The sequence below is a fragment of the Lipotes vexillifer genome, unplaced genomic scaffold (assembly GCF_000442215.2).
Source record: "Lipotes vexillifer unplaced genomic scaffold, Lipotes_vexillifer_v1.1 scaffold754, whole genome shotgun sequence".
Taxonomy (NCBI): domain Eukaryota; kingdom Metazoa; phylum Chordata; class Mammalia; order Artiodactyla; family Lipotidae; genus Lipotes; species Lipotes vexillifer.
The window spans coordinates 271540-283423 of NW_006777649.1; positions in this window are offsets into that span (position 1 = coordinate 271540).

Consider the following 11884-nt stretch of genomic DNA (forward strand, 5'->3'; position numbering starts at 1 on the left):
CATTTCTAATTTTGTTTATTTGGCCTTCTCTCTCTTTTTCTTAATGAGTCTAGCTAAAGTCTTATCAATTTTGTTTATCTTTTCAAAAAAACCAGCTCCTAGTTTCATGGGTCTTTTCTACTTTTTAAGTCTCTACTTGTTTCCACTCTGATATTTATCATTTCCTTCCTTCTGCTGACTCTGGGATTTGTTCTTCTTTTTCTAATTCCTTTAGATGGTAGGTTAGGTTGTTTGAGATTTTTCTTGTTTTTTTCAGGTAGGCCTGTATCGCTATAAACTTCTTTCTTAGAACTGCTTTTGCTGCATCCCATAGATTTCGGAAAGTTGTGTTTTTATTTTCATTTGTTTTGAAGTATTTTCTGATTTGTCCTTTGATTTCTTCATTTACCCATTGGGGTTTGAGTAGCATGTTGTTTAGTCTTCACGTTTGTGTTTTTCCCATTTTCTTCCTGTAATTGATTTCTAGTTTCAAACCACTGTGGTCAGAAAAAAATGATTGATATAATTTCTATCCTCTTAAATTTGTTGAGACTTGTTTTGTGGCCTAGCAAGTGATCTAGCTTGGAGAATATTTCGTGTGAACTTGAAAAGAATGTGTATTCTGCTGTTTTTGGATGGAATGCCCTGTAGATACCTATTAAGTGCAACTGGTCTATTGTGCCATTTAAGACTACTGCTTCTGTATTGATTTTTTGTCTGGATGATATAAGTGGGGTGTTATAGTCCCCTACTATTATTGCATTATTTTCAATTTCTCCCTTTTATGTCTGTTAATATTTGCCTTATATATTTAGGCGCTCCTATATTGGGTTCATAAAAGTTAATGAGTATTATATCCTCTTCTTGTATTGATCCCTTTATCATTATATAGTGCCCTTCTTTGTCTTTTGTTAGACTTGTTTTAAAGTCTGTTTTGTCTAATATGAGACAAAACTACCCCTTCTTTCTTGTCATTTCTGTTTGCATGAACTATCTTTTTCTATCCTCTCACCTTCAGCCTGTATGTCTTTAGCTCTGAAATGAGTTACTTGTAAGCAGCATATAAATGGGTCTGTTTTTTCATCCAATCAGCAACCCTATGTCTTCTGATTGGAGCATTTAGTCCATTGACACTTAAAGTGATTATTGATGGTTACGTATTGATACTAATTGTCATTTTGATACTTGTTTTTCAGTTGTTTTTGTAACTCTTCTCTGTTCTTTTCCTCTTCTTTTAGTTTCTTCCTTTGTGGTTTGATGATTTTCTTTAGTAGTGTACTTGTACTCCTTTCCTACTAGGTTTTGTGAATCTATTATATGTTCTTAATTTGTGATTACCATGAGGTTCATATATGTTCACCTATAACTATATCCTCTTGTTTCAAACTGGTGGTCATTTAAGTTCAAACACATAAATGTCTACATATTTTTACTCCCTTCTCCCATATTTTGGGTTTTTGATGTCATATTTTACATCTTCAAGTTTATCCCTTCACTTGTTTATTGTAGTTATAGTTAATTTTACAATTTTTTTGTCCTTTAATCTTTGTACTAGCTTATATAAGTGGTTGATCCACTGCCTTTATTATATATTTGCCTTTCCTAGTGTGATTTTTCCTTTCCTATAGATTCTTACTTCTTGATGTAGCCTTTTCCACTTAAGACCCTTTAACATGTCTTTTAGGGTAGGTTTAGTGTTAATGAACTCTTAGTTTTTGCTTGTATGAGAAGATCTTTATTTTTCCTTCTATTCTAAATGATAATCTTGCTGGTAGAGTATCCTCAGTTGTAGGTTTTTCCCTTTCAACACTTTCAATATACCATGGCACTCCCTTCTGGACTATAAAGTTTCTGCATAAAAATCAGCTGATAACCTTATGGGGATCTCTTGTATATGGCTCTTTGTTTTTCTCTTTGCTGCCTTTTGAATCCTCTTTCTTTCTTTAACTTTTGCCATTTTAATTATGATATGTGTTGGTGTGGGTCTCTTTGGGTTCATCTTGTTTGGGACTTTTTGCGCTTCCTGGACCTGGATATCTGTTTCCTTCTTCAGGTTTGGGAAGTTTTCAGCCATAATTTTATCAAATACATTTTCTGCCCCTTTCTCTCTCTCTTCTCATTCTAATGAGACCTCTCTAATGCAAATATTAGTATGGTTGATGTTGTCCCAGAGATCCCTTAAAGTATCCTCTTTAAAACATTTGTTTTTTTCTTTTTGCTGTTCTAATTGGATGATTTTCACTCTTCTGTCTTCTAGGTCATTATGCATTCTTCTTTATCACCTAATTTACACACTCTAGTGTATTTTTCATTTCAGTTATTATATTCTTCAGCTCTGGTTTTTAAAAATGTTTTCTAGTTTTTTGTTGGTCTTTTCACTCTGTTTCTCTATTTTCTTTAGCTTAGTGAGCATTTTTATTATTATTACTTTGAACTCTTTATGAAGTAAATTATTTATCTCCATTTTATTAGCGTTTTTTCCTGGGGTTTTGTTTTATTATTTCGTTTGAAACATATTCTTCTGTCTTCTCATTTTGTTTGACTTTTTCTGTTTGTCTCTATGAAATTAGGCAAAACAGTTACCTAGCCGGGTCAGTCTTGAAGGTGTGCCCTTGTGTGGGAGCATCCCTATGCAGTCTGTGTGTAACCAGTGGCTTTGGTGGGAGAGCTGGATTTGAAGTGAGCACAGGCTGTGTCTTCTCCTGGGGTGTGTTGGCACCTGCTGCTTTTGTGAGAGGTAGGGCTAGAGTTGGAGGGGTTAGAGCCAAAGCCAGGTGCAAGCCTGGGCTTCTCCTGTGCTCAGTAGTGGTTGCTGCCCTATTGGGGGGTGGGGCTGAAGCAGGAGCCCTGAGGGAGCTGGGCTTTTCCCTGGGGTGATGGCAGTCTCTTCCTTAGTGAGGAGAAGTGCCAGAGCAGTAGGGGCTGGAGCACAAGCCCAGTGTGGGCTGCAGTGGGGGTGCACTGGGGCAGTCCTGGTAAGCCGATGAGAGCACCAGGCAGTTTTTAATCTGCTGCCTCTGTGCTGGGACTGGGAGCAAGCAAGTCTGTGTGCATCATCTTCAAGAGCAAAGTTCTGGTTTCTTACAGCCCTCCAGTAAGCCCCACTGATTTTCAAACCAGCCAAGGGGGCTCATCCTTCCAGTACCAGAGCCCCAGGGCTGGGGGACTTACTTTGGGGCTCACCCCCCTTGCTTCCTAGGGAAGATCCTTAAGCCTGTGATACCCTGCTCCCCTTCTGAGGCACCCACTAGGGACTTGATCCCCTATCCTCCCCTCCTACCAGACTCCATGTGGTTCTTTCTTTATAGCCTTGGTGGTCAAGAGCTGTTCTGCCAGTCTTCCGGTCATTCTCAGCAAGAATTTCTCTATATGTAGTTGTGGTTTTGATGTGTTCATGGGGGAACAGGAGCTCAGGGTCTTCCCACTCTGTTCCTACTCTTGATCCTGCGTCCTGAGTTTAGATTTGAATCATGCTTCTGTCTGGCGTGCCCTTGGTAAACACTTAATTTCTAAGCCTTAATTTTATTTTATTTTTATTTAAAGTGGGGATAATACTCTCTACAGCATAGGGGTGTGGTAACACTTAGCCTGATGGGATCTGACAGAAAACTAATGTTTATCGAACACTTATTTTTATTAGTGAAATCTGGTCAACTATAACTCTTAGATGAATAGCATGTGGTGTGCTTGCAGAGAGCTAATTTTACTAAACTACTGGAAAATATTAATTGCTTTAGTGTACATTTAGTTCACAAGCAGCATACAGGTGAAACCAATAAAAATTATCTTAGATTGCAGCAAATTCTAGAATAGTGAAGTTGGAATGGATTTTTTAAAAATTTTATTGCACTAGAGCCACCATTCCATAAATCTTTTCCACACCTGAAGGCACCCAGTTTTCTTGTGTTCATTGCTCATTGGTTGGATGTCAGGCGATCTGCCTGGAGCTGGTTATCGGGACCTAAATTCAGAATCTGCCTACCAATAAGGTCCAGAAAGATGGATGACTTCAATCACCTAAAACTGTTATTAGAAAACACATGCACTAACCTATCAAGAGAATGAGAGAGATGGAGAGAGAGGTAAGCCCTGGAGAGCAGGCGGACATGGCTTAAATGGTGGTGGTGGGGTTGTGATGGATTGGCTAGCATTTATAAACAAATATCTGAGGCCAGGGCTCTTCTGGCTGTTGGAAATCCAGTCCAGATGTTCAATGACTGACTGAAGCGTTGTTCAACTCAAGTCCATGCCATTTGTATATTTGATGGATTTTCAGAGACATCTTACAGCAATTCCCCGCCACTGCTTGGAGAAATAGTGTCCTAAGATCCAACTTTATTTCTTGTTTAGTTTTGTGAGATGCTTCCTGCAAAAATAGCTTTTATGTTATATATATATTTATACATATATATGTATATATAAATGAATTTCTGCACTGTATACCTGAAACTAACAGAGTGTTGTAAACCAACTATACTTCAGTTACAAGAAAAAGCTTTTATGTGGCCCAAAGCATTTGGCTACTGTTGGTTTCTACTAACTGATACCAGCCAGTCTCACTGAGCAGGAGGCCTTTGCATTTGGGTTTCAGAAAGGAATGTGTATGTGAAGGGACTTCCTGGTTTGCCAAGAAGCAAGAATGGCTGAGCCTAACTGTTCTGATGACCCCCCCCCCCAAAAAAAAAAAAAAAAAAAAATGTCAGGCGATCTGCCTGGAGCTGGTTATCGGGACCTAAATTCAGAATCTGCCTACCAATAAGGTCCAGAAAGATGGATGACTTCAATCACCTAAAACTGTTATTAGAAAACACATGCACTAACCTATCAAGAGAATGAGAGAGATGGAGAGAGAGGTAAGCCCTGGAGAGCAGGCGGACATGGCTTAAATGGTGGTGGTGGGGTTGTGATGGATTGGCTAGCATTTATAAACAAATATCTGAGGCCAGGGCTCTTCTGGCTGTTGGAAATCCAGTCCAGATGTTCAATGACTGACTGAAGCGTTGTTCAACTCAAGTCCATGCCATTTGTATATTTGATGGATTTTCAGAGACATCTTACAGCAATTCCCCGCCACTGCTTGGAGAAATAGTGTCCTAAGATCCAACTTTATTTCTTGTTTAGTTTTGTGAGATGCTTCCTGCAAAAATAGCTTTTATGTTATATATATATTTATACATATATATGTATATATAAATGAATTTCTGCACTGTATACCTGAAACTAACAGAGTGTTGTAAACCAACTATACTTCAGTTACAAGAAAAAGCTTTTATGTGGCCCAAAGCATTTGGCTACTGTTGGTTTCTACTAACTGATACCAGCCAGTCTCACTGAGCAGGAGGCCTTTGCATTTGGGTTTCAGAAAGGAATGTGTATGTGAAGGGACTTCCTGGTTTGCCAAGAAGCAAGAATGGCTGAGCCTAACTGTTCTGATGACCCCCCCCCCAAAAAAAAAAAAGAAAAAATAGTAGTCATGTTGCCGAGGCACACCTTTTTGTTCTGTTACTCTCCATGGGTGGTTAATGGTATGGGCTTTGGGGTAAGATATATTCAGGTTCATGCCCTGCCTTCATGTCTTCCCAACTGCTATCTTGGACAAGTTACGGGATCTCTCTGAACTTTTCCCCCATCTGTAAAGGGGGGATAACAACAGCATTTCCTAGAGTTGTGAGGGTACTAAAATATGTAGCAGGCCTGGCACAGAGTTAGTTTTTGATAAATGGTATTATAATTATTGGTCTTTCTTCTCTGCTTCAGCTTCTTCCTTGTCTTAGCTGGTAGTTTTGAGGGGCTGGTCTGTTTTCCTTGTCATATATAATTTCCTTCCTTGTATGTATTGCTCTCTGAAATGATCTCGTTTATTGATTTATTTGTTTAGTTGTTGGCTGTCTCTCTCCTCCCACTCTGACGTGAACTCCATATGGCAACCTGCATGCACCTGCTCACACCTGTTCACTCAGTGAGAGCACCTAGTAGACTCTCTCTACATATTTGTTGACTAACACTCCTCTGTTTCAACCATTTTTATTCTCTTCTCCATGATTCCTACATAAAGAACCATTTTATTTTAGAATTAATGGTCTAGCCAAGGATGAGAATGAAAATATGATTGTTGCTTTGACTTGCTTTTGATGGAGTCTCAGGTTAGGAGAAGTTCTTAGAAAACTAGGATAAAGACCAGTACAGCTTTTTTTTTTTCTCCTCAGAGACTGTTGTGAATATATTCATTAGGACTCTAGTTTCAAGGCCCATAAAATCACATGAGCAAGCTTCAGCAGAAAAGGAATGTTCATCACAAGGACTCAGGAATGTTTTTTAATCTAATGACATGGGTGTCATCAAGCCTCAGGAATGGACTGGAACTAAGGCCTCCTTCACAAACATCTGCCTCTGCCTTTTTTTTCCCCCACTGTCTGCAGATCTATGTTTGTTTCTCTGAAATCCAGGGTTTCCCAAACTGTCTGTGCCAAAACACAGTAAAAATTATTTATGCCAAAATGAAATACACCCTAATTTTTATTCTTAGATACCATACTCATAAAATTACTTCTGTCAAAAGTTCTATAAGGGTTTCTAAATGCTTATTTTCAATTTCTGTACTTAATTCCTCATGGGCTGTTAACAAAGAGCTTGTGGGTAGGCATGGCTGTAGTGCACATAGCAACTGTAAAGCAGCTCCCCTCAGTTCTCAAGTTTACACCCCTCTATATGAAACCAGACCAAAGTGCCCTGTGATCTTAGCTCCCCAACCCACCCCAGTGTGGGTCAGGCTTTGCTTTAAAGGTCTTGCACAATACTCTGTTCTGTGCAGTTATGGCCACTAGGTGGCAGCACAGGGTAAAAACATGGCAGCCAGGGGTGTGGCCATGTGGGTGGGAACAGAGTTAAGGGGGGAGCCCAACAATACCCCAGAATGTGTCCACAAGGGAGGTCTCCAGCACTTTTGACTTCTATTTCTCTTGAAAACATGTCATAAGGAGTTTTGGATTTCCTGGTTTCCAGGGACTCTGGAAGGTGACTCTTGACTGTGTGACAGCACAGAGGAGAAAAGTCATAAGCTTGTGTCACGATTGTCCTCACCAGAGTCTTTTGGGGGAGTTACCATCATGTTTATACTTCCTGCCAGCCTATTTCTATTCCTATACCCCAATATTTTTTGAGCATACAATTTCCCAGATGGCACTAACTCTTAAAGCCATTGTGTGCTTTCCACACAAATGTTTTGTGGGTTAATTTTCTATTTCATGGGAAGGGTTTTAAATGTCCACTTGGGGTTTAGTCAAGCAAATGTCGAGATATTTCCAGGATGGTGACGACTTCAAAAACCATTACCATGTAGGGGAGAGGCATAGGGTACATCCTAAATGAATTTGTCAGTGCTCTTCCTTGCTTTACCTAAGAAAAGGGTGTGGAATATAAACTTACATGAGTGTAGGCCTTGGTTATAATGGGTGGTCCCCTCTCCCATCTTCTTCTCTTGAAACAGGCTTGCTTAGCAGGCAGATACCTGTAAGAACTGGGACTGGTACGCTCAAAGAAAGACTTTGGTTTAAGAGACTTAGGCCAATTTAAGTCCAGTATTTAAACTGCCAAAAATTACTGTGATATGGGAATTACACAGATGAGAAGTGAAGCATAACAGATGAGTATTTAAGGGTGTGGACTTTGGAGGGAAGCAGCTGTGTTTGAATCCTGTCTCTCTGTGTCTTTAGTCAAGATACTTAATTTCTCAGCATCAGTTTCCTCATCTTTGAATGGGCACAGTAGCTTCTTCCAAGGGTTGTTGGTCACTCATTTGACAGCCATTTCACTGAGAGCAGCTAAGTGGCCAGACGCTGGTTAACACTGGTAAAGTAGTGAACAAGAGAAATAATCTCTGCCTCTCATGGGACTTTATAGGAGAGTGTTTGCTTGCAAACCATTTAACACAATGCCTGGCATATAGTCAGTGTTCAAATGATCAGTATGAATAATAATGATGACAGTTATATTTTTAAATTTATTTTTATTTTATTTTTAATTGAAGTATATTTGATTTACAATGTTGTGTTAACTATTGCTGTACAGCAAAGAGACTCAGTTATACACACATATATATATTCTTTTTCATATTCTTTTCCATTATAGTTTATCACAGGATATTGAATATAGTTCCTTGTGCTGTACAGTAGGACCTTGTTGTTTATCCGTTCTATATATACCAGTTCTCATCTGCTAATCCCAAACTCCCAATCCATCCCTCCCGCACCTCCCCTCCTCCTTGGCAGCTACCAGTCTATTCTCTATGTCCATGATTCTCTTTCTGTTTCATAGCTAGGTTTCGTATGACACATATGTCATATGTGTCATATTTTAGATTCCATATATAAATGATATCATGTGGTATATGTCATTCTCTTTCTGATTTCACTTAGTATGATAATCTCTAGTTGCATCCATGTTGCTGCAAATGGCATTATTTCATTCTCTTTTATGGCTGAGTAGTATTCCATTGCATATACGTACCACATCTTTATCCATTCATCTGCTGATGGACATTTAGGTTGTTTCCATGTTTGGGCTATTGTGAATAGTGCTGCTATGAACATTGGGGTGCATGTATCTCTTTAAATTATAGTTTTGTCCAAGTGTATTCCCAGGAGTGAGATTGCTAGGTCATATGGTAGCTCTATTTTTAGTTTTCTGAGGAACCTCCCTCCTGTTCTCCATAGTGGCTGCACCAATTTACATTGCCACCAACAGTGCAGGAGGGTTCCCTTTTCTCCACACCCTCTCCAGCATTTGTTATTTGTAGACTTTTTAATGATGACCATTTTGACCAGTGTGAGGTGATACCTCATTGTAGTTTTGATTTGCACTTCTCTAATAATTAGTGTTGTTGAGCATATTTTCATGTGCCTACTGGCCATTTGTATGTCTAGAATCTTTCAACTTAAGAATGTTGAAATGAGTAAGGAAGAAAAGGTCTTCACTAGGAGGTCTTCATTAGGAGTACAGAATTCATCAGTTAGTTTGGCCATTTGGTATTTATGGAATATCTTTGGGCACTCAGTGTTTGGTGATGAGGACATTGACGCAAAATGGGCACTTTTCAATAGAGAGATAGATAAGCAAATTTATAATTCCATATTGTGAGGTTAAGTACTGTGATAGGAGTTGGGGTAGACAGAATTCTGAGACAGCTCCCATGATTCTGAACTCCTTGGTGTACAACCCTCCCCTTCGCCCTGATATAATCCTCTCATTTTGACTTTAGGTGGAGCCTGTGAATATGATGGGCTAGCACTCCTGAGATTGGGTTACTCGTCAGCTGACTTTGAGTTAATCCAAAGAGAAATTATCCTGGGTGGGCCTGACCTAATCAGGCGAGCCCTTAAAAGGGACTGGGTCTTCCTGAGGTCAGAATAGATTCACAGTGTGAGAGACGCCCTCGTGCTGGCCTGGAAGATACAGCTTCCGTGAGTTTCACAGTTGCAAGAAAATGAGTTCTGCCAGCACCCATGTAATTACGGACGAGGACCCCAGCCCCAGCTCTGGCACCTTGGAGGCCCTGAGCAGAAGGCCCAGCTAACCCATGCCCAGACTCCTGACCTAGAGAAACTGTGACATAATACATTTGTGTTTTTTAAAGGCACTAAGTTGGTGGTAATTTGTGTTGTGGAATAGACAACTAATACAGAGGTATCACTTATACACAAGTACCCACGTCACCTGGGAACCAGTTAGAGATCCAGATTCTCAGGCCCCACCCCAGACCTGCTGAATCAGAACCTCTGAGGATGGGTCCAGCAGTGTGTGTGTTAACGAGCCCTCAGGGTGATCTTGATGCACATTCATGTTTGAGAACCGCTGCTCTGCACAGTTCATAGATAGCTGTAGAATTACTAGGAATCCATTTTTAACGAATACATGGTATCTCTGTTGATTTGAGAAGAAGAAATGCATCTGAGTAAGTTTTCAGGGAGGTGGTAGTGGTAGTCCCACCATGTGGGTTAAGAATTTGGGAAGGATAGTATATTCCTAGCAATAGCTAATTAAATTTTAAAGAAAAAAAAAAGTATCCAGGTTCTTGGCTCATTTGCATTCTGAATTCAAAAGCCCCTCTTTCTATGAATGTAAAACAAATCAAGTTAATCATGCAATTGTTTTTTTCTGCTGTAGATTAAGGACATTACATTCATCAGTGACACTTTACATTTTCAGGACTATTAATTTTATCACTTCCTGAGTTAGAGGAGAAACTTGTTCTTTCGAAGCCTTTGCTGACCTCATTCATGCAAACAGCATTTGTTGAACCTTCTAAGAGAAAATGTACTTGGTAAAGAAACAAGAAATGTAGGATGATTTCCAGTTTTTTTCTGCAGGCAGTTTAAAGTATATGGGTTTGAAATGGAATAAAGGCTCATAAATGAGAAGTTAGAAATGGAGACCACACATCTAAAAATTTATAGCTCTTTTAGCCAATTTCTTTCTCTCTCACAAGCATACACTAAGAGAACATTTACAAAGCTCATTAATATTATTTGGGATCAGCCCCTAGAATTCATGACCTAACGTGGGGATAAAGAGGTTTCATTTCACATACTGACTTTGATTGATTGAGAGAGACTGCTTAGGTCCTGTTTTGAGGGGGAAAACATGCCTGGCTTAATCGACCCGGGCTGCTGTAGCAAAATACCATAGACCAGGTGGCTTAAACAATAGGAATTTATTTCTCATCATTCTGGGGACTGGAAGTCTGAGATCAAGGTGCCAGCAGGGTCGGTATCTGGTGAAAACCCTCTCCTAAGTTTGCAGATGGCTGTCTTCTCACTGCGTTGTCACATGTCCTTTCCTCAGTGTGTGCAGGTGGAGAGAAAGGGAGGAAGCAATCTCTGCGATGTTTCTTCTTATAAAGACGCTAATCCCATAATGAGAACCCCACACTCATGATCTCAACTAACCCTCATTGCCTCCCAAAGGCCCCATCTCCGAATACCATTAACTGGGAGGTTAGGGCTTCAACATATGAATTTGGAGGTGGGGGGGATGCAATTCAGTTCACAGCCACGTGTGAGGCCCTACCTGGGTTTAGTGAGAGAAAAAGCTGTGTTCCATTGGTGATGTCTGTGGTGGGCACAGAAATGAGGGAGGTTACATCACAGCTGTTAGGTAATTGTCATTCCTATCCAGATTTCATTCATTTATTCACATGGAATAATTTCACTTATAAGATGGAAAAACAGCTCAAACTGTTTTAAGCAAAAAATGAATTTATTACCTTATGTAACTGAATAGCCTGGGCTAAGAACTTTGGCCCATATTGATCTTGGGCTCCAATGATACAAGACTGGGTTCCTTTTTTCTGGCACTGTTGACAGTGATCATGATGATAAAGGTGATAGCTGCTAACACATGCAGCACTTCAGTGTGCCAGGCACTCTTGTAAGCACTTTATACTTACTAATTCATTTAATCCTCATAATGAGTCTAGGAGGTAGGTGGTATTATTATTTCCATTTACAGATGAAGCAAGTGAGGCATAGAGAGATGAAGTAACTTGTTTAGGACTGAGCAAATAACAGAGCCAGGATTTGAGTCTATGTGCTATTTCTAGAACCCATGCATTAAATCAGGGGTTGGCAAACTGGCCTACAGGCCAAATTCCACCTCCACCCACTTTTGTAAATAAAGCTTTATTGGAACACAGCCACCCTCATTTATTTATGTATTATAAATAGATGTTTTCACGCTACAATGACAGAGCTGAGTAGTTACAACACAGACTGTACAGCTTGTGAAGCCTAAAATATTTCTGTCTGGCCCTTTATAGGGAGAGTTGACTGACTCCTGCTCTAAACCCCGCCTCTGCTCTATTGGATTTTACCATTCTCAGGCTTCATATGGTGGCAAGACGGCTGCAGCT